At 43.5% G+C, this 23,810-nt stretch overlaps 1 protein-coding gene and 1 long non-coding RNA gene across 11 annotated transcripts in view; both read right to left on the reverse strand.

Annotated features, from left to right (window-relative positions):
• The window catches only part of LOC129624303 (uncharacterized), a 60,979-nt gene extending 37,307 nt beyond the window's left edge, over positions 1–23,672 (reverse strand). The window contains exons 1-3 of one of the 10 annotated variants that reach the window (XR_008700867.1): positions 23,654–23,668; positions 19,674–19,799; positions 9,817–9,868 (exon numbers count right to left, since the gene is read on the reverse strand). This is a non-coding gene — a long non-coding RNA (uncharacterized LOC129624303). Of the gene's footprint in view, positions 1–9,816; positions 9,869–19,480; positions 19,500–19,673; positions 19,800–19,995; positions 20,220–20,617; positions 20,817–20,953; positions 21,109–21,886; positions 21,905–22,246; positions 22,262–23,653 lie in introns of those variants that run through there. The other 9 variants (XR_008700869.1, XR_008700862.1, XR_008700868.1 and 6 more) reach the window with 9 other exon arrangements.
• The window catches only part of LOC129624822 (translation initiation factor IF-2-like), a 353,245-nt gene that overhangs the window by 162,690 nt on the left and 166,745 nt on the right, over positions 1–23,810 (reverse strand). The gene's annotated exons all lie outside the window — the stretch shown is intronic.

A 23,810-nucleotide genomic window follows, 5' to 3' on the forward strand; every position in this document is an offset into this window, starting at 1 on the left:
TAGGAGCAGCCTTAGCAGGGGATAATTTACATTTTATTTATTCATGTTCTTTGCTCATTTTTCTATTGAGGTGTTAAGGTTTCTTTTTCTTATGAATTTAGGAAATTCCTTTAAGTATTGATGATATTAACTCTAGGTCTGTCATATTTGTTGCAAAATTTTCCCCAGTTTTCAGAGGCATTTCATTCTGAATATGATTTCAGAAATGTTTAACTTTAGGACATTAAAATATGTCTTTTACTTCAGCATTTTTTCTTTTGCACAGTTAGGACACTTTCCCAAGTCCCAAATCACATACATACTAAGCTATGTTTTCTTCTAGTTTTATTATGATTTTAATATCATTTTTGAGAAATCATTTGATTCTTCATTGATTTTTATATCATTTTTATCATATAATAAATTATTTCACCTACTGGATCTTTTAAAGCCCTTGCAATTGTACCACTGTGTTATCTGATGATTCTCATACTGTTTACTGAGGGGTATATTGAATATTTTGGGAGGCAAATATTCTTTCCTCCACTACCATTTATTTACCTTTTCCTCAAAAATTTAACTAGCTCATCCATTCATTAATCCAAATGAATTTCATAGTCAATAGTTTCAATATAAAAATTCTCTTAGATCTTAAACATAAGATTTAAATTTATGATTATTAAAGATGCTTACACTGGTAAGCATGCAAAAAGACATTTAATTTCACTACTAATCATAGCACAAGTTATTTGCCATCTAAAGGTAGGTAGAAATTTTAAAGCTTGATAATGTTTGGGGTGGTATAAGTATTGGGGAAATTAGTACTTTCAAAGACCACTGATGACAAAGGAAATTGGTAGTTATTTTAGAGGAAGTTTTTCATATCTGTGAAAATATAAAATGTGTGTACCATTTTATCCAACAATCCCCCTTCTAGGACTCTGTCTCACAAACATTTTTACACATGTACATAAAGATACAAGGCAGGTCACTCACTCCCTGCGCCATCGTTTGCAATTAGACCATAATGGAATCCACATAAAAAAACCACCTTAGGGGAATGATAAAATATATAGTGTCCATACAGTAGAATATTGTACAGCTATTAAACAGAATGAAGCAGATCTATTTGTAATGATCTATGTGGAACAAAACCTCGAACATACAGTAGTCCCTCCTTAATTGCGGCTTTGCTTTCTGAGATTTCAGTTACTCATGGTCGATACAGTCTGAAAATACTAAATGGAAAATTTCAGTAATAAACGAGTCCTGAGATTTAAGCTGCACGTCATTCTAAGTAGTGAGATGAAATCTCACGCCGTCCTCATCTGTCCCACATGGGATGAGAGCCATCCTTTTGACCGTCATATCCCACCTGCCAGTCACTCAGCGGCTGTCTCAGTTATCAGATCAACTGTCTAGATATCTCAGTGCTTGTATCCAAGTCACCCCCCCCCTTTTTTTTTTTAACTTAATAATGGCCCTGAAGTACAAAAGCAGTGATTCTGGCAATTTGGATGTGTCAAAGCCAAGAAGGAAAGTGCTTCATTTAACTGAAAAGGTGAAAGTTCTTAATAAGGGGGAAAAAAAAAAGTCATACACTGAGGTTGCTAAGATCCACATTAAGAACAAATCTTCTGTCGTGAAACTGTGAAGAAGGAAGAAGAAATCCATGCTAGCTTTGCTGTTGCATCTCAGCAGAAAAAGTTACAGCCCTAAGGCATGATCAAGCATTTACTTAAGATGGAAAAGGCATGAAACATGTACAATAAGATATTTTGAGAAATCAAAACTACAATGATTTACCACCTCACACTGGACAGAATGGCCATCATTAGAAAGTCTACAAATAACAAATGCTAGAGAGGGTGTGGATAGAAGGGAACCCTCCTGCATTGTTGGTGGGAATGCAAGTGGGTGCAGCCATGGTGGAAAACAGTATGGAGATTCCTCAGAAAACAAACAAACAAAAAAAACCAGAATGATCACATGATCCAGTAATTCCACTCCTGTGCATTTATGTAGACAAAACTATCATTCAAAAGGATATATGCCCCCAGCATTCACTGCAGCCCTGTTTACAAGAGCCAAGACATGTCCATTGGCGGATGAATGGATAAAGAACATGTGGTACATATATACCATGGAACACTCCTCAGCCATAAAAATAACAACGTCGTCTGCAGCGACATGCACGCAACTAGAGATTATCATATTAAGTACGTCAGGAAGAGAAAAGCAAACAACACATGATATCACTTATATGTGGCATCTAAACCTATGATTCCATGAACCTACCTGTGAAACAGACTGGCGGTCCTACTATAGAGCACAAGGCCCTACTATAGAGCACAGAGAACTACAGTTAACATCCTATGATAAACCATACTGGAAAAGAATATTTAAGAAAAGATGGTTTGAGAGACAGACACATATTCATACAACTTTTATTCAGTGTATTGTCATAATTGTTCTATTTTGTTATTATTATATTTAGTCTCTTACTGGGCCTAATCCATTATGTAAACTTTATCACAGATAAGTATGCATAGGAAAAAAACAGTATATATACAGAGTTCAGTACTATGCAAGGTTTCAGGCATCCAGTGGGGGCCTTGGGACATCTCCCCTATAGATAAAGGGAACTACCACATACTATTAAATAAAAAATTAGTTTCCAAACAATATGACCAACACAATGCTATTTATACTTAAAACATCTGTCTTCATGTGTTGAGAGGTAGTTGTGCTGTGCTAAGCCACTTCAGTAGTGTCTGACCCTTTGTGACCCTATGGACACTCCTCTGTCCATGGGATTCTCCAGGCAAGCATACTGGAGTGGGTTGTCATACCCTCCTCCAGGGGAATCTTCCCCACCCAGGGACTGAACCCAAGTCTCATGTCTTCCGCATTGGTGGGTGAGTTCTTGACTACCAGGGCCACCTAGGAAGCCCCTGAGGGGTAGCAGGTGTAAAAATATTGAGAAGGGCAGACACTAAAAGGGTAATTTTATTTACTTCTGGGGAGTAAGTGAAATTAAGAGAGTAGAAAGGAAGACTAACAGTTAATCTAGGTATTTTGTACATTATTTATCTGCTAAAATGTTGTGTTCATATACAACTTCCATGTTTTAAATTTAAAAATTTAAAAGCAATACCTAGTCACTACTTATCTTTTCCTGGACCACCATTTTGGGTTTCTACATGCTTATTTACTCTCTAACTGGAAGAAATTTATTCATACTTGGAGTTGGCCAACAAATAAAGTGTGAATCCCGGCTGGCCATGCTGCTTGGGTACTAGTTTCTGCACCTCCTCTGGGTTCTATCCTAAGGTCCAAGTTAGCCTGGAAACTTCTGGGGTTTAGCCAGCATTCATTCTGGACTACCCTAAATGACTGGGGTGAGATTTCTTTTTTCTCATTGCATATTTCTCTACCCTCCCCACCCTGCCACCCCAAGTCCCAGCAAACAAAGAGAAAAGCTACAATCCATGCAATCAATGAGCTTCGTCTGCCTCCACATAAAGCAGTCTGACAGTGTGTTATGTGGGGGAGGGGACTTTACCACTGAATGGATTTTATTCCTCCCCTTCTGCACCACCCACTAGACAAGGAGAGTAAACTTCTGGGAACTGTAGTCTACACGGACATATAAAACCTTGGTGCAAAGGAGAAACCCTGTTACAGTAATTTTTTTTTTTTTTGGCTGTGCCGCACAGCTTGCAGGATCTCATTTCCCCAATCAGGGGTTGAACTCGGGCCCCAGCAGTGAAAGCATTGAGCTCCAACCACTGGACCACCAGGGAACGCCCATCTGCTACAGTATTTTGAACACGTCAAAAAAAGCACATGGCCCACAGGAGAGCACTGCTCGGACTTTCTTTTGGTACAGAAATCCAGCAGTGGCCAACAACTTTCAGTCTCAATTCAGCTCTATCAGCCTAACCATCAGTAGAAATTCCTCCAGGAATCCTGCAAGAGGCTGTGGGTCCTATTTTCCACTGGTACACTACCTGTCTTTATCCTTTGCTGTGTCATCAGGGGTACTTTAGCGGAAAGCTGGGAGAGGCTGCGTCAGGGCTCAGCAGCCAGATGACACTGGAAACGTGGTCTTCTGCAAATAAAAGTCAAGCCCCAAATACAACACAGCACCATCGATGGACAAAAGGGGCCATAAACACAAAAGGTGTACATGGACAAACACAACCGTTAAGACCTTGTCTGTATCGCGGTGGTGTACCCACTACTTACTAATCAATCATGGCGGCTCCCCAGGGCGCTAATTCTCCCGAGGACCAAATTCCCATTTATGGTGTATGTGTACAGAGAAGAGAAAATGTTTCTATGAAAGCTGCTCTGAAAGATCAGGACCAAAGGGACAGAAAGGAATGAAAAGCAGCATAACAATACAGAGAGACTGAAATCTGAGTGGAAATACAGACATACAGTGGGGGATAAAAGGGGGATTAATACCTGTGAAGTGATGAGAGAGGACAGAGTCCCAGACCGGGTCCCAGAGAAAAACCCTGTATACTGTCAGTGGGAAATGGAAGCTCTGCTGGAAAAGATCTTCAGTCTAATTTTTTTCAGACTTAAAACTGGGATTTCATGCCACCAGGAAACAGCGGGTAAGCAGGAAAGCAAAGGCAATTTATCACAGTGATCATATCCACTGATAAGCATTTCTTCCTTTGAACAAATGCCCACTCTTAAAAACCAAGTCGCAATCGAATTAACAACTTGGCTTCCAGTGATGTTCCCTGTAATAATAATTTAAAAAAATCTTCCAAAAATATAAAAAATACTGACCATTTGATCATTTTTGGTCTTTCGACAAAGATAAACTAAGAAGGATATGCTAAGAAGGATATCTGCCACTCTTTAGCTTAAATGTGGAAATCTATATACCTCCTGTAATTTCCACATGAGAGAGGGGAGAATACATTTAAAGTTATCCAGCATCAGTAAAATATGAGGTACATCAGTATTCTGTTGGACCTCATCAGCTACTCTAGGGCAATCAGACAGCAAAGGAGGGGCCAGGACTTGCGCTCGACTTGCTGTTGGAGCTAGCTGTGCGTGCTCAGGGTGGACAAAGCATAATGCTGTGACCTCCATTCAGGGCAAAAGAAAACTAAGGAGTCCCAGGATCCAGGGCCATATGCAGTCCTTGGAGGCCATCCTGCATGGTAGGCAGGCTGTCAACAGGGAAGCAGCAAGGCCCTGTGTCCCTGGGCTGGACTTCCCAGCACAGCCACTGATGCAGACAGTGGAGTGAGTTGGGCCTCAATCCTACAAATGACGGAATAAGAAGAGAGTTCTGACCTGGACCACATTCAAGTCAACTGAGTTCAAGAAATCGGGGCACAGAAGGTTTGCTGTTTAAGAAGAAGCCAACCTAGACAGCATATTGAAAAACAGAGACATTACTTTGCCAACAAACGTCTGTCTAGTCAAGGCTATGGTTTTTCCAGTGGTCATGTATGGATGTGAGAGTTGGACTGTGAAGAAAGCTGAGCACGGACGAATTGATGCTTCTGAACTGTGGTGTTGGAGAAGACTCCTGAGAGTCCCTTGGACTGCAAGGAGATCCAACCAGTCCATCCTAAAGGAGCTCAGTCCTGGGTGTTCATTGGAAGGACTGATGTTGAAGCTGAAACTCCAATACTTTGGCCACCTGATGCGAAGAACTGACTCATTTGAAAAGACCCTGATGCTGAAAAGATTGAGGGCAAGAGAAGAAGGGGACGACAGAGGATGAGATGGCTGGATGGCATCACCGACTCGATGGACATGGGTTTGGGCGGACTCTGAGAGTTGGTGATGGACGGGGAGGCCTGTGTGCTGCAGTTCATGGGGTTGCCAAGAGTTGGACATGACTGAACTGAACTGAAGAGGCATCAAGAAGTTGCTGTTGTTCAGCTGCTCAGTCTTGTCCGACCCTTTGCAACCCTATGGACTGCAGCACACCAGGCATCACCAAGGGTTAACACTGAATGGACTGACGATGCGTCAGGGGGACTTGGAACCACACCCAGGGCCACACACGTGCTGGTGACGCTGCAAAGACTAGAAAAGGTCTCCTATTTATAGCGAGTAGCGCCACATCACATCTCAGTTCAAAGCATGGACTCTTCCCTTCAAGTCTGCAGTTAGCAGCTCTCACGGAATCATAGGATGCTGACTCTGGAAGAGCAGGTGGACCATCGGCTCGGGCTGCCCAAGCTCCAGGGTAACGTGCTGCTTGGCTTTGGTTTTCTCATCCAGCAGTCTCTATGAACACCTCTGGAGACTCTTGAAAGCTCATGAACTTTTGTGATGAGGCTCTTATTAACAAGTAGAATCAGCAAAAAGGGTCCTATAGTGTGGCCTTTTCCTACTAATTCGACACATCTAAAGAGGATAACCAGGGACCTTCCTGATGGTGCAGTGGTGAAGAATCTGCCTTGCAATGGTGAGGAAGTGGGCTCGATCCCTGATTGGGGAACTAGGATCCCACATGCTGGGGGGCAACTAAGCCCACGCACCACAGCTAGAGAGCCCATGTCACAACCAGAGATTGTGCACCAGAACGAAAGGCCCCACGTGACACAAGGAAGAGCCTGTGTGCTTCAACTAAGACCAGACAGTCAAATAAATATTCTTTTAAATCCACTATAAAAAATAAATAAAGGGAATAATCACACTCCAAAATGGGTCAGAGCAGTCTAGCTTCCTTCACTCAAATCCTTGGAAAAGCGGACATGCTAACAAGCCCACCAACACCTTGTAAGACTGACAATGAAATATATCACGTTCATCACGGGTGAACGAGTCTCCCTCACCACTCTGTGCCCAGCTCTATCTTTCCAGGAACAGGGGCTGGTGTGTTGGGTTGTCTTTGTCCTTCAGAAGCTGGGGGTCTGTGGGTCCTGGCTGCCCTCTGTGGACTGGGGAGCCGAGTGATGTCAGGTTTCATTAGGAGGCAGGAAGGAGAAGGGCTGGTCACGGCCACACACAGGAAGCGGGGTGGGGGCTGGGTATAAGGGCCACAGGTGTCCCCGGCCCAATCCAATCAGGAAGACGCCCCAGCAAGACCCTGGGCTCCTAGCATAGGGTGCCCTCGGAAGCAGCTTGTGGCAGGAGGCACCCTGTGCCTTGGCACGAACCTTAAACCATGCACCCCTGCTCTACTCATCTCGAGCTCAAGCACACCTTTCAAACTGCTGATCGTACAATGCTCTGCCTAACCTGTTGGTTCCTTCTGTACAAGTAGAACTGAAGACTAAGTAATTAGCAGATGGCCTGATCTCTTCCCTGGCTTCCCCTTCAGTAATCTCACAAACAAACTGTGAACAAGGCAAGCATCTCGGGAAGGATCACAAGAAGTCAGCAAGCCTGCATGCAGTAAGCGGTGGAAATGACACTGACCCCCCATCTCAATGATTAGATGAGATGACTTCCCTTTCCCCTTCAAAAACTTTCATAGCTGAGCAGAATCTTTGGAACCGGTTTTTGCAAGGACAATGAGGCCACCATCTGCCCAGACTGCCCGCATTCTGATTAAAGGCAACTTTCCTTTCTGCCAGCATCTGCCCCCTCTCTCGAGTACTGATTTCTGAGTGGTGAGCAACTGAGTTCAGTAACACCCCCAGTTCTCCATGGAAGGCCACCTTCAGATGAGCCCTACTCCAAGCATAAGTGAGGAGCTGACATCCAGAGCTCCTCCTAGGCCCATAGTGGCCTGGACAGCTATTAGGACATGGGGACCTCCCAGGTCTGACTCATCTTGGCACCAGAGGAGGAAGACTAGAAAGAAAAGGGCTGGAGGAGAGAGGAAAAAAAAAAAAAAAACTTTCTATGACTCTAACTTTATGGAGAATAGCATAAGCTTTCTATGGGGGCTGCATGGAAATCCCAGGGGACTCAGCTCACAGTGCCTCCCCTTTCATAGAATTCCAGTCTGGGCACCATCCCCATGTTAGGATTAAAAGTATTCAGAACCACTTTCCAAGAGCTCCAAGTATTGCACACATGCATTTGTTTTTATTAATCTGCTACATCTTTACAAAATTCCCTGTTATTTGGTTAGAAATGAACAAAGCAGGGTTAAACGCTTACATCTTTTTCAACCACTGAAGCACAACTGAAAGAGAACTGACAATCTACCACAGGTAATACAAAAAGTTAAGGAGGATGCTTGGAAAAATCGGTCCCAAAAGGAGAAAAAGAAGATCACTAGCACAAGTCTATATAGGCAAAGCTACGGTTTTTCCAGTAGTCATGTACAGATGTGAGAGTTGGACCATAAAGAAGGCTGAGCGCCAAAGAATTGATGCTTTCAAATTGGTGCTGGAGAAGACTCTTGAAGAGTCCCTTAGACAGCAAGGAGATCAAACCAGTCAATCCTAAAGGAAATCAACCCTGAATATTCATTGGAAGGACTGATGCTGAAGCTCCAACCCTTCGGCCACCTGATGCAAAGAGATGACTCACAGGAAAAGACTGTGATGCTGGGAAAGATTGAGCGCAAAAAGAGAAGAGGGTGGCAGAGGATGAGACCGGTAGATAGCATCACAGACTCAATGGACATGAATTTGAGCAAACTCCGGGAGATACTGGAGGACAGAGGAGCTGCAGTCCATGAGGTCACAGAGTCAGACATGACTTAGGGACTGAACAAGACAGCCCTTACCCCAGTGAAGCCTCGCGGCCTACGGAGGGCCAGCAGAGGCCAGGCCTATCCATACCCCTCCCCAGTCGCAGACAGATACTCACGAAGCAGGAGGTGAATTCAGAACATGCACAGGTTAGGTGTTTCTGATCTCAGAGGGTAGCTGCCACATTCAAATTCAAATCCTTTATGAATGGCCCTCATAGGGACTTACCCGGTGGTCTGATGGTCGAGGGTCCACCTGCCAGTGCCGGGGACATCTGTTTTATTCCTAGTCTGGGAGGATCCCATATGCCTCAGAGCGGCTGAGCCAGCGGACCACGACTAAAGCCCAAGCGCCCTAGAGCCTATACTCTTGACCGTGATGAGGAGCCCGTGCACTGCAACTACAGAGTAGCCCCTGCTAGTAGCCAAAGTAGAGGAGGCCCACGAGCAGCACCAAAAACCCAGTGCAGCCAGAAACACACAAATGATAAAATAAAAATGATTCAAGAAACGAACAAAAAGCATGGCATTCATACACGCTGAGCATCTCTGCTTTATCCACAGAGATTTCCAAAACACTCACCTCCTGTCTCTCCCCACTTTTAAGAACAGTCTTTCCCAACATGTGCAATAGAACTGCAAAGCGGGGGGACGCTGTGGGGCCTTCGGGGACAAACGGTCCCCCATCTCTGAGGTTCCCAGACAACCTTATCTGACGCGCATTTCCTGAGTTGTTTTATAGATGCTAAAATCTCCATCAGAAAGAAGACTAACGTGATGGTTGTGAGCACACAGCCCCCAGATGGCCTGATACTCCTCTGTTATCCCACCATCGACCAATCAGAGAACTGTGCTCGAGCTGATCACATAACCCTGCCGCGTGACACTGTTTCCTCACCCTTGTCTTTAAAATTCTTTGCTGAAACCCATCGAGGGAGCTCAGGGGTATTTTGAGCATTAGCTTCCTGGACTCCTTGTCTGCTGCCTCACAATAAACACTGCACTTTCCTTCACCACAAGCCAGAGGCAGCAGATAGGCGAGTGGACCCCAAGTCTGGTTTAGAAGCATAATGAGTTACTCACCATTTCTTCAACCAGTTAAGTCTGCAAATGGCAGGCACGTTTCACCTGTGTCCAACCAGGATTTTGCAAGGTTGAGAACAGGGGTTTAATTTGAAACTCTTCATTACAAAACTCACCTCATCTGGCAAAGGGGAAAATCCCAATCATCACATTCTTTGCTGAGCATCACTAGAGGAAGCCAGAGAAAGACAAGGACCAGGAGAAAGGGTCAAAGAGCAACTCTTTAGCTTCTGAAAGAAGCACAGGCCACTCTGTCCAACTCCCAAAATCAGAGCTTGCTGAATTCAGTTCAGCCCTGCTGCTGCTGCTAAGTTGCTTCAGTCGTGTCCGACTCTGTGCAACCCCATAGATGGCAGCCCACCAGGCTCCCCCGTCCCTGGGATTCTCCAGGCAAGTTCAACCCTAACAACCATGTATGGACGAGATTTTTATCACAGCAGTCTCATTCTGCAAAACAGGACTACATTGGCTTGCCTTTCTTGATGGCCAAGAAATAATGGTACATCTTGTAAACAGAGGCTGGTTACTTCAGGGAAGTGGTGGCGGGGGCGAGGGAGGATGATAGGAATTAATTTCAAATCTATCACATAGTTTCAAGTTATTTCCCATGAGATTTACAGAGCCCAGCACTGGAAGCAATAATTTTCATAATTTATTGGAAATTGCATCTCAGCCAAAGTGGTGTATTGTGTCCTCACAGTGAGACTTCACCCAGGGAAACAGAATTAACTCACCCTACCATCATAAATGTCCAGGGTCTTTTTCAGAAAACTGTAATATTTGACCCTCTAATTCTGAGAAAGTTTCTTTAAATGCACTGCACTTTAGCAAAGACTGTAATTTAAGGAACTGATTTCTAACCTAATAAACTTCTTTGCCAACTAAACCAAAGAGTTTATATCTGTGAAACACACAGCAATAATAGAACCAAATGTCTATTTTTTTTGGAATCGTACATTTCCCAGCAGGATTGCTTAACCGTGCCTTTATTTATGGATACATATTTTCTTCTCTAAGGCCATTTCATAATCTGCTAAAATATACTTTTATATAAAATATACAATTTATATATGTGAAAAGTATGTTTATATGTTTACATGTCTGTACATGTGTTTATATGTGTATATGCATGTGTGTGTATGTGTGGGTGTGAATATGAACAAATTGGCACAGATTTAGACTGAGAAAATCACTGATAAAGGACGCTGCATATTGCACATGTATCTGAATACTGGATTTTAAAACCACTGGTGACAGCATTATTTTATTAAAATTATGCAATTCATTCACTGAGGCTTCCAGCTCAGAATATAACTCTCCACAAATCTGGATTTTTCAGTTTTAGTTTTCTGTTGTTTTAGAAGTATTAACACCTCTTTAGGAACTATAAACAACATCCGGCTGGCATGACATTAACACAAACACTACAAGAAATGTGATGCATACAAACTACTACATTAAGAGAAAAAAAATCTGAGAAATTAGGTAAAATTAGTTAACAAGGAAAAAACTGGCTATTGCATAAAAATAAGAACCTAATATTTTCTTAGAGAGATTTATACTGACAATACCTTGACCTTAGTCTTAGATCACCAATACCCTATTTGACTCATTAACTGAATTGAAATAAAAATAACAGGATTGATCAGGACACTCGGAGCTGAAAACAGTACCCTCCCTAATACATCCTATGAGATCAGGAGCCTGACTCAGCATGATTTTTTTTTTTTTTAAAAAGGTCTTGAAAAATGCCCTTTGCATCTGTGAGTGATTTAGAAAATTTTCAATACTCTTTTTATTAAATAAAGTTTTTATTGTTATTCTTGCTACCGTTATATAAAAATATGTATTTTGGCAGCCTTACAAAATTAATTTTAAAATAATTCCCCCAAATTATTGCATTAAAAGCAGAGTATATGTATCCCTCAAAATGAACATTTCTTTTATCTGAGTAATTGAAGCCAAGCAATGTTTATGCCCTGCTTTAAAAGAAAAAAAAAAAAATTAAAATTTCAGGCTCATCCTATCTACTTTCGTAGCTCCTTAATTCCACAACATCCAATTTTTTTTTTTTACATTTTAACATTTTTGAAAATGAGATACACCCTAAGCTAAAATCTATATTAAATATGGGTTTATTATCTCCTAAAACACTTTTAATGCATCCAGCAATCCACAGTGAAACAGACATGAGAAAACACATGATTTTTCACATGCCTACTACTGACTAGGCATGTAGATTCTGCTATATGCTTAATAAAACAGTACTTCTCACACACAGCAGTCCCTAGAGGCAGCCTAATGCCCACAATCAATCGCTGTTCTGCTTGAAAGAAAGGAAAACGGTGGCACCAAGAGCCGCCAGAAAGAATAGAAAAGTGAACCGGGTACTTCTCCGGTTCCCTGTGAGGCAAGCAGGGGTCACGTGATTCACTTCTGGCCAATGGGAAGAAAGCAGAGAAGCAGCTGTCCTAGGAAGAGAGACATTGCTGGTGTGACCCCTGCTCTTCCCGCCTTACGCTTTAAGGATAATGGTACCAAGGCTCAGAGAGGTTAAAATAACTCAACCCAAACCATGCCTTTCCTAAGCCAGAGGCGAATGCCTCAGGGCAATCGGCCAATTCCTTAGGAGCCAATTTCTTTAGAAAGCTAAAATGTTACCGGGGTAATATGCGCCAGTCAAATCAAATTTCATCATGCAATCCTTCATATAACAAGCGCAATATAAAAACAGCACTCTGAGGTAGGAAGAAGCCTGTCCCACTGCCTACCCACTCACTCACCCACCCAAAGAAAGCCTGCCTAGAACCACTCATCTATCTGTAACCAGCAGTCACTGCCTGCTAAAATTCTGCAACAGGGCTTCCCTGGTGGATCAGTGGTAAAGAATCCACCTGCCAATGCAGGAGACACAGGTTAGATCCCTGGTCTGGGAATATGCCACTTGTTGCCGAGCAACTAAACCCATGCGTCACAACAAGAGAAGCCACCGAGATGAGAAGCCCAAGCACCACAGTGAGGAGTAGTCCCCGCTTGCTGCAAACAGGGAAAGACCGCATGCAGTGATGAGGATCCAGCGCAGCCCAAAATTATTATTTTTTTTTTAAAAAGAAAGAAACCCAGAACCCAGAGCTCTGTCCAAATTTGCTGAGCACCTACTCCGAATAAAGCTCTAACATGCCCCTACTCTCAAGGCCCTTGAGTCCCTGTGACTTTTGTGTGATTTAAATCAATTCAATGAAAATCAGAGACATTATCATAGAAAAATTTTACAGTCTCATTTGCCTCTTAAGATATCTCAAATTCAAATGAAGCTTTCCATCTGACAAAACCCTAAAATATATACTAATCAAGATAAAAATATCCAGATTGATCACGGCCACAACGATAACCATTTATTACTGAGCACAATGCAATAGGCGTTATTTTAAATGCTTTCCAATTTCTAATACACAACAACATTAGATACTATTAGATACTATTATTATTATAATTTTAAAAAATGAATTGAAAAAGCTTACAGACTTAATAACCTGTCCAAATTTATGTATGCTAATAACCACTACACAATGCAGCCTCCAATTTCAAAAGATCCTGCCCTCATTCTGTAAGTTCTTAAAAAAGATAACAGTTCCGCTACTCACATGTACAGAGTTTTATCTGTCTCTGTGGGTCTGTTTTTCCATAAAAACATCTATGTCTGCTTTATTGGCTATGCCAAAGCCTTTGACTGTGTGGATCACAATAAACTGGAAAATTCTGAAAGAGATGGGAATACCAGACCACCTGACCTGCTTCTTGAGAAACCTGTATACAGGTCAGGAAGCAACAGTTAGAACTGGACATGGAACAACAGACTGGTTCCAAATTGGGAAAGGAGCACGTCAAGGCTGTACATTATCATCCTGCTTTTTTAACTTCTATGCAGAGTACATCATGAGAAATGCTAGGCTGGAGGAAGCACAAGCTGGAATCAAGATTGCCGGGAGAAATATCAATAACCCCAGATATGCAGATGACACCACCCTTATGGCAGAAAGTGAAGAACAACTAAAGAGCCTCTTGATGAAAGGGAAAGAAGAGAGTGAAAAAGTTGGCTTAAAGCTCAATATTCAGAAAACTAAGATCATGGCATCTGGTCCCATCACTTCATGGGAAATAGATGGGGAAACAGTGGAAACAGTGGCTGCGGATGGTGATTGCAACCAGGAAATTAAAAGACACTTGCTCCTTGGAAGGAAAGTTATGAGCAACCTAGATAGCATATTAAAAAGCAGAGACATTACTTTGCCAACAAAGGTCCATCTAGTCAAGGCTATGGTTTTTCCAGTGGTCATGCATGGATGTGAGAGTTGGACTATAAAGAAAGCTGAGAGCCAAAGAATTGATGCTTTTGAACTGTGGTGTTGGAGAAGATCCTTGAGAGTCCCTTGGACTGTAAGGAGATCCAACCAGTCCATCCTAAAGGAGATCAGTCCTGCGTGTTCATTGGAAGGACTGATGTTGAAGCTGAAACTCCAATACTTTGGCCACCTGATGTGGAGAGCTGACTCATTTGAAAAGACCCCGATGCTGGGAAAGATTGAGGGCAGGAGGAGAAGGGGATAACAGAGGATGAGATGGTTGGATGGCATCACCAACACAATGGACATGTGTTTGGGTGGACTCTGGGAGTTGGTGATGGACAGGGAGGCGGGACGTGCTGCGGTTCATGGGGTCGCAAAGAGTCGGACATGACTGAGCGACTGAACTGAACTGGTGGGTCTGTTTGCTTTGACTGTCCCCAAATTAAATCAGTATCAGGAAAGCAAGCTAGGAGCTCAAAGCTGAGAGAAATATTACCCATTTGGAAAGGGCCATTTGTTGTGAAAAAAATAAATCAATAAGGTAAAGAATAGGAAGTGTTTACCAAGAAAGTTCCCAACACCTCATACCTTCTGAACTGAAGGAATTATTGGAGAAAATTATATTTTTAGAAAAGCATTTAGGGATTTCCCTGGTGGTCTAGTAGTTAAAGACTTCCCCTCCAACACAAGTGGTATGGGTTCGATCCCTGGTTGGGGAGCTAAGATCTCACATGCCTTATGGCCAAAAAACCAAAACATAAAATAGAAGCAATCTTGTAACAAGTTCAATAAAGACTTTAAAAATGGTCCACACTAAAAAAAAAAAAAAAAATTTTTTTTTTTTTTTTTAAGAAAAGCATTTAAATTTATCCTAAGGGTACCACTGATACAAAGGTCATTTCAACAAAATGATTTTCAAAGTAACAGAAGCAGAACTTAGGGAGGCGGCACTCAAGAGAAGGCCACAGCAGAATCAAGACTGATTTGCCCCCATGTCCAAGGAGTAGAAAACACAAACCTCATTTCCCCAAGATCCTGCTGGGACTGAATATCTTTACTTACTTAACTACTCATCCATGATACTATCTGAAAAAAATGCTGACCCTGCAACTTTGTGCAGATGCCTGCTGTGGCCTCAACAACTCTTTATTGAAATACACATTTTCCTGTCTAATAGAGCCCAGAGTTTGAAGCTCCTTCACTTGAGCTGACTTTCTACTGCTTTATCTCTGCTATGGCTGCATTTGTGCTAGGTGTCCAGTATTTGTCTCTGTGACCACGTACAGTCCAAGGCAAAGAAAAATACAAGTAGAAAATGAAAAGCAAGAGATATTTCTTTCACTGTCTTACAAACTAAAACAACTACAGTTAAGTAGGGAAAAAATTCCTGTAAAAAATTAACTCCCATCGTTTTTTACTTACAAAAGAAAATTGTTGATGTAAGCAAACTGATCTGTATGTGTATGTGTGTCCTGTCTCACCAACGTGCAAGCTTCTCTTCTGTATTATAAGGCTCTAAAGGGCATGGGTAAATTCAAGAAACCTCCCTTCTCACACGGGACGATGCCAAGGCCGGGGCCATGGTGGCTGTGCCCGCCCCCCCCCCCCCCCCCCCCCCCCGCCCCCGGGTACTCTCTGGTTGTAAGGGAGCTGAGCTGATTTGCTGATGACGTGGCCAGGTTTGTCACTACACACCCAGACAGAACCCTGCCCAGGGGAGGGGCCTATTTAACATGAGTTGGACTAAACCGAAATAATGTCAGTGTTATCCAGTTACCTCCACTAGCAACCAATCTAGGCAAGCTTTGATATTTTCTAAATTGTTCATTTGCTTTACTCTCTTTAGAATTGTTACTATTTTTAAAGTGTAGGCATATGGTTATACTTAGCTGGAAGTAAATATTTAACCCAATCTCTACTAAGTAAAGCCATTAACATTTTGCATACAATCTGAAGACATATACAAAAATACATATATACACAAACACACATTTGGAATAAAAGCTGTTCTCATCATAAGAGTGCTGTTTTCTATTTGGTAACAGTGAATAGAGATTTACACATCAGGAGGCAGACACCTTACCATTTATCTTTCGTCAGCCCATCTGCCAAAATACATCAACTTTCCTCTCCACCTCCACCTCCTCAGTCATGAATGCCCTCATATTCAGGATGCGCGCATGCTAAGTCACTTCAGCCGTATTCAACTCTGAGACCCCATGGACTGTAGCCCACCAGGCTCCTCTGTCCATGGGATTCTCCAAGCCAGAACACTGGAGTGGGTTGCCATGCCCTCCTCCAGGGGATCTTCCTGACCCAGGGATTGAGCCTGCCTTTCTTGCGTCTCCAGCACTGGCAGGTGGGTTCTTTACCACTAGTACCATCTGCTGCTGCTGCTGCTAAGTCACTTAAGTCGTGTCCGACTCTGTGCGACCCCATAGACGGCAGCCCACAAGGCCCCGCCGTCCCTGGGATTCTCCAGGCAAGTACCACCTGGGAAGCCCTAAATTCAGAACACAGTAGCTGCTTATTTTAAAAAATCTAGAACCTCACAGCTGCTCCCAACATGTCTCATTCTGTTCCCACGGCAAAGCTTTCACCTTGTTTGTCAAAACTGAAAACCTGTTTCCTACTTTTCATTGGAGAGATCGATTAAACTGATAAAAATAGAACCCCAAACTGCCATAGCTCTTTTAGTCATCTTAATGAATTGTAATTAGTTTCTAAATATTCAGTTCCTGATTCCCGATAAAACTGAGGGCATAGGCTCATGCAAGCTCTGGTTATTTCTTAACACCAGCGCTGGTAACAGAAATCTAACAGTCCATTTCTTCCCCGTGGTCTTTATGTTTTCAACTCTGATTAGCATGTGTGGGGCTGGTAAATAACTGAATTGGTTTTTACAGTGAGTGACATATTTTGAAATCTGCAAAGCATCTTATGCTGAGAAATCAAGCCAACCCTTGCTTTTCCCAAGATAGCTCTGTGCACTCCAGTAATAATAAGCTGGAGCAGATCTTGACTTTCCTATTAGCATCTCACAATTTATGAGCTTTTGATATCCATGGGATGATTTTTAGAGGATGATTTTAATTCCCCAGTGTACCCAGATAACTAGGAAAATAATAGACAATAAATGAGTGCTTTAGAGAAGGAATTTAACTAAGAATTTAAAGCTTCACCCAAGCTGAAAGTAATCAAAGAAACTTTACAATGGTCCTGATCTGACTTCAGTATTCCCTTGACATTATAAACGGAATGTACCAGCTTTGAATAACTTACTCCATTTAGGCTGCACAACTATTCTGTGACGCAGTAGTCATTATCTACAACAGTTGTATGAGGAGATTAAGGCTCAGATATTTTAGGCAAGTTACAGAATTAGGAATTAGCAGATCTTAAATTCAGTCCAGATCCAGCTGCATTCAATCTAGATCAGCCACCTTCACAGCGCTCACCAACCCCCAGGCATAAGACATAAAGTGAGTTCTTGAACTTTCTGACATTTACCGCAGGCACCATGTGGATCCTTGCGGGGCTTCCCAGCTGGCACCAGTGATAAAGAACCCGCCTGCTAATGCAGGAGACCTAAGAGACACATGTTGGATCCCTGGGTCAAGGAAGATCCCCTGAAGGAGGGCATAACAACCTACTCCAATATTCTTGCCTGAAGAATCCCATGGACAGAGGAGGTTAGCAGGCTATAGTCCATAGGGTCACAAAGAGTCAGACGTGAATGAAGCGGCTTAGCACATAGCATATAGACCTATGTATCAAGTTTAAGCCTAAAAAATATTCAAAGTTCATTTATTTCATGGATTATCCAAGACTTTTGGCTTCAATTTATCACTGATTACATACTGAGCAGGAAATGGTAGGGCTACAATTTTCAACCATGATCTTACGTAAAGATTTAACATATCTGTGGAATTTGAAAAATCAAATATAAAGAAATTTTTTATATTTTATATATATATATAAATATATACATACCATATATATGTGTCTCAAATAATAATTTTAATAGAATTTGCCTAGTAAGTTTATCGTGGAAATCAAAGTGTGTATTGTTCTAAGCAAAAATCTTTAAGTTTCTATCAGTATCATCCACTGACAAAGTATTAATGTCTTAAACTTTGTCACACCGGTAACAAAGCTGTGTGTCAACCACACACCCCCTGCATGCTCCAGGTAAACTGCTTTTAATCTATGTATCTTTCAATTACCAATTCATTAGAAGTTTGGAACTCCATAGTAATTAAGTATTTAAGCAACAAGTTTGGCAGAATCACCATCCAAAAGTATTGAGAACTCACTAAGTGAACAGAATTAGAAATGGATTTTTTTTTCCCCCAAAGTGAATTCAGATTATACCAACTCACTGGTACAATTCCAGCTACTTAAACACAAACACCTCTGATAGGTAATTGTTAGGAATCTCTGCTAATTCTGCATTAGGTTCTACTGGGAAACTTCATTACACGCCTTGTGAGAGCTTTTGTCCCAGACTGTCTCTACAAGGATGTCTGTAAAGTGAACAGCCTAGAAGGATGAAGACAGTGTCTCCCTCCAGGACAAATGACAGACTGGTTACCTGACCAGGATATTAAAGGCTGGATATGTTTGCCAGCAGCCCTTTATAACAGCGGTCCCTAACTGTTTCGGCACCAGGAACCAGTTTCGGTGGAAGACAATTTTTCCACGCACCAGAGGGCCAGTGGGGGTGAGGGTATGGTTTCAGGATAATTCAAGTGCATTACATTTATTGTGTACTTTATTTCTAATCTGATGCCGCCACTGATCTCACAAGGAGGTATTGGTCCGAAGCCTGGAGGCTGGCGACCCCTGCTTTGTAAGAATGATGGCTTCTTAAGCTCTGCCCGCCTCAGCTGTGACACAGACCCTCCTGGGTGAAGCACCCACTGGGGTTGCTAGGCCCTGCCCCTCTGGGAGTTGAAGGCCAAGAGAAACTGAGCGGGAGCTCCCGCTGCCGGCTGGGCCATGAGCAAATAAAATCCTTTGTGTCTGACCCAGGATTTTCCTGTCTATTTCCAACCGGTATAGAACTGAGTCAGGCGCAGAGTTCACAGGCAAGGTAAAATCTCAGAGCTTTACCGATCTTGACAGTTATGTATGATTGATTAAGTATTTGCAGAGGCTCTTAACTCCAAGGTAAGTTTCTGCACCTCCTTTCTGAAGCCTGAAACTCACAGCCACCACGTTCGTTCACACAATTACGGCAAACCCACTGAATAAAACCACCTTCCTTCAAGACCTGGCCACCTGACAGCTAGTAAAACGAGGGGGTTGCAGAACAAGCGGAGGCGGCTTGTCCACTGTCCGCTTATTAGTACCTTAGTGACCATGGATCTGCACGCCCAAAACAAGACATCCTTCTAATGCCCTGATGGATTACATGCTTTCCCAGGCTGACCTGTAAATCCCCGCCATCAATCAGTTTCACGGGAAGAAAAACTCCTGTCTTGCTCCCGTATTTTGCTCAAGTTTTTGAGGCGCGGAGGTGCCCCTACTTGGTTCCGTTCCCCGACCTTGCCAGTCTGGCATGTGGACAGTAATAACGAAGATTTACAGGGCCCTTCTCAACAACCGTTTGATCCTTGTCCCACCTGGAGATGCCGACGATTTGTAGGCTCTCTTCACAAGAGGCTCGACGAATCCAAGTGCTGCCCACGAACCCAGGTCTGGTAATTGATGCAGCAGACGTGTCAGCTCCGGGCTTCCGAGCCTTTCCCCTGTAACGGTTTGAGTCTCCTGTTCAGTGAAGGGCTCAGCCGGCATCTGCCCCGCCAGTCCCGGACCCGGCGCGCCCGCGGGCGGCATGGTCCAGCCTCCTCGCAGCATCTCCCGCGCCCACCCAACCGCCGGGCTGCGCCTGCGCACGGCGCCTCCTGCCTCCGCTTCCTGGAGACCCCAGGTCCCATCACCCACCTGCTCCCACACACACCTGCAAGACACGGAGGCTCTGCCCCGCCTCGCCCCCACTGTGGCTCTCTTAAAGCTCCTTCGTGCTAAATCGCCGTAGTCAACCTGACTTCTTTGCGGCCCTATGGCCCGCAGCCCCCCAGGCTCCTCTGTCCAGAGGATTCTCCCAGGCAAGAATACTGGAATGGGTTGCCAATTCCTTCGCCAGGGGATCTTCCCCGCCCAGGAATTGAACCCGTCTCCCGCATTGGCAGGAGGATTCTTTACCACCAGCGCCACCTGGGAAGCCCCTTTAGCTCTTTTCAGCTACTCTCAAAATGGCCCTATGAGCAGCAAGGGAGGACAGCGATTACAGAGCAGGACCTAGAGCCAGAAGACATGGGGTTTATAACTCCAGCTCAATTACATATTTGTTGTATGATCTCAGGTGACTTATTTAACTTCTCTGCCTTAGTTTCATCATCCATATAATGGGGATAATAACTACCTCTGTTACAGGATGCTGTAAATACGGCATGAATTAATTACTCCAAGCAGGCCTATACTCAGCAAATGTATCTGTTACCAGTACTAGAACAACCACTCCGAGTCCCCACTGGACACACCAAATCCCATTTTCGGTTAGCACCTCAATTTCTCATTGTCAGGCCTGGAACTGAATTCAGGTGAACTTTTCCAGGGTCACCACATCCAAAGCTAGCCTAGCCCACTCTGCCATCAGAAACGTAATTGTCAAAGAAAACATGACAAGCTCCAGAAATCTTTATCATTGAATGAATAAATGCACTGAACAACTCTGTCCTTCACGATATATATTCTGAAAGAGAAATGAAACTCTGGGCTAGCCCACCCTCTGCCTGCTCTTTGAGTAAATTCACATAGTAGGCAGAAAAATAATCCCCCTCCAGGCCCCTCACAAGACATCCATGAACTTCTCCTGGAGCCTATGAGTATGCTATCTTACCTGACCAAAGGACTTTGCAGACTTGAGTAATAAGAACATTGAGATGGCAGGTTTTCCTAGTTTATCTAAGTGAGCCCAATCTAATCACATGAATCCTTAAAGCAGAGAAAGCACCCCAGCTGCAGTGAATCAGAGAGATGGCAACCCGAGAAAGAGTCAACTCATCACGGCTGGCTTTAAAGACCTTGAAAGGGGTGCAAATCAAGGAATGTGTGTGGCCTCAAGAAGCTGAAACAGGCAAGAAAATGGATTCCCCCTGGAGCCTCCAGAGAGAAACGCAGACCGGCTAACACCTTGGTGTTAACCCAGTGAGACCTGTGTGGGCTTCTGATCTCTAGAACTTTAAGATAACAAATGCCTATCAAGTTGCTAAGTCTGTGGTAACTTGTTGCTGCAACAATAGAAAGCTAATGGAGTCCCTCTGGATCCCCCTCATAGGGAAAGACCACAAGCCAGTATATGGGCACTATATTACTGTGGGATTGAGCAACAGAAAAGCACATACTTCCTCACTAATTCATTCTTTCATCGAGTCACTCGATGAATTTGAATTATGAAGCACTTGCCATAAGCCAGGCACCATTCTATGTGTTATGAAAAACAACAGTAAACCAGGGAGGCACGGTTGGCTTCCGTGGCATGGAGCTTATGTCTCAGAGGTAACACAGAGAGAGACAGAGACACTAAACAGGCCACTAAAGAAATAAAACCATTTCAAACAGTGATAGGTGCTGTGAAGAAAATGAAACAGAATGATGAGACAGAGAACACAGGGAGCAGAGCTGGGGGGAAGGAAATCCCAGACTGGGTGGGAGGAAGGCTCTCTAAGAAATGACATTTGAGCTGAAATCAAAAAGGTACAAGGAGTCAGCAAGGCAGAGATCTAAGTCAGCTCCCGAGCTGCTAACCCGCGGCTGACCAAGACATTCTTACTGAGACTGTAAGAGATGAAATAGCCACTCTGAGAAACTGACAGGACTCCTTGCTCCGAAGAAAAATGCACCGTGTGAATCGCTGCTCCGAAGACAAGTGCACCGTGTGAGCTATTTCACTCATTTTCCTGTCCTCCCTCTTCACAACCATGACTTTCAAGGCTCTATTTTTTAACATACTTAAGGAGCAGGCTCGGAGAAGGCAATGGCACCCCACTCCAGTACTCTTGCCTGGAAAATCCCATGGACGGAGGAGCCCGGTAGGCTGCAAGTCCATGGGGCAGCTAAGAGTCGGACACGACTGAGCGACTTCACTTTCACTTTTCACTTTCATGCATTGGAGAAGGAAATGGCAACCCACTCCAGTGTTGTTGCCTGGAGAATCCCAGGGACGGGGGAGCTTGGTGGGCTGCCATCTATGGGGTCACACAGAGTCGGACACGAGTGAAGCGACTTAGCAGCAGCAGCAGCAAGAAGCAGGGTAACGGCACCACTACCCGCCGAGCCCCTGATAAGCACTCTTCGTGAGATCACTTGGTGCTCTCCTTATCTGAATATGGACGTGGTTAGGTTCCTGGGACGGCTAGATTGCTCTTATTTGTGACGGATTCCCCGGTGGCCGATGCCTCTGTCAGTGACACTGGCTCCAGGACCAAATTCCTCGCTCAGGGTTCAGACTCAGATGGAGAACCAGAGGCGATGCAGACCCCCTGGTTCATCCTGTACGCTTAATCAGGAGGAAAAAATATCAAAGTCTGTAGATGGTGAGGAAACGTGTAAGATTCTCTCTCCTGTCCTGTCAGGGAGGAATGATGGCTGCTGTCAATCAAAACATACATACACAGGATAAACCACTTGATTCATCAATTAAAGGGCAACTTTCTCCGACAACTATGGTAAGCTAGTGAAAACAACTCCAATTTTTAGTAAGACTGCCATAGTGTCATTAATATCTTTCACAACTGCTTCTCTCTCAGGTCCTTTATGAAGGTCAAACTAGAATATCCAAGGAATCTGCCACGAGTCAGCATTTCCAGACATACACACACAATTCAGAGCAATGCACACCACCTTGCACACTTGCTAAGGGTTTCTTCCACATACACCTTCCCATGTGAGAAGGAGACAAAGCTGAGATACACAAATGAGTCAGTTTCTAGAGGTATGCTACCCATTCCTTATATGTTAATATAATAAACATACATATAGAAATTAAAATTTCATTTCAGCCATGAAATTAAAAGACGCTTGCTTCTTGGAAGAAAAGCTATGACAAACCTAGCCGGCATATTAAAAAACAGAGACATCACTTTGCTAACAAAGGTCCATATAGTCAGAATTATGGTTTTTCCAGTAGTCATGGATGCATGCGATAGTTAGCCCATAAACAAGGCTGATAACTGAAGAATTTACGCTTTCGAACTGTGATGCTGGAGAAGATTCTTTAGAGTCCCTTGGACTGCAAGGAGATCAAACCAGTCAGTCCTAAAGGAAATCAACCCTTAATATTCATTGGAAAGAGTGATGCTAAAGATGAAGCTCCAATAATTTGACCATTTGATGCAAAGAACTGACTGACTGGGAAAGACCCTGATTCTGGGAAAGACTGAAGGCAGGAGAAGGTGACGACAGAGGATGCCATGATTGGATGGCATCACTGATTCCAGGAGATAGTGAAGGATGGGGAAGACTGGTGTGCTGCAGTTTATGGGGTCACAAAGAGTCGGATGCAACTTAATGACTGAACAATAACAACATATAGACTTACTATTGAGTGGGAAGGCTTCTGTGTTGGGGAGTTGGGGTGCAAGGTTAACACTGTGTAACGCACTGACCCTGAGGATGGTGATCATATTTTAGAGCCAGAATATCTGAGTCTGATTTCCAACTCCACCAAATAACAACTATATGACCTTAAACAGGAC

Source organism: Bubalus kerabau, chromosome 12 (assembly GCF_029407905.1).
Source record: "Bubalus kerabau isolate K-KA32 ecotype Philippines breed swamp buffalo chromosome 12, PCC_UOA_SB_1v2, whole genome shotgun sequence".
Taxonomy (NCBI): Eukaryota; Metazoa; Chordata; class Mammalia; order Artiodactyla; family Bovidae; genus Bubalus; species Bubalus kerabau.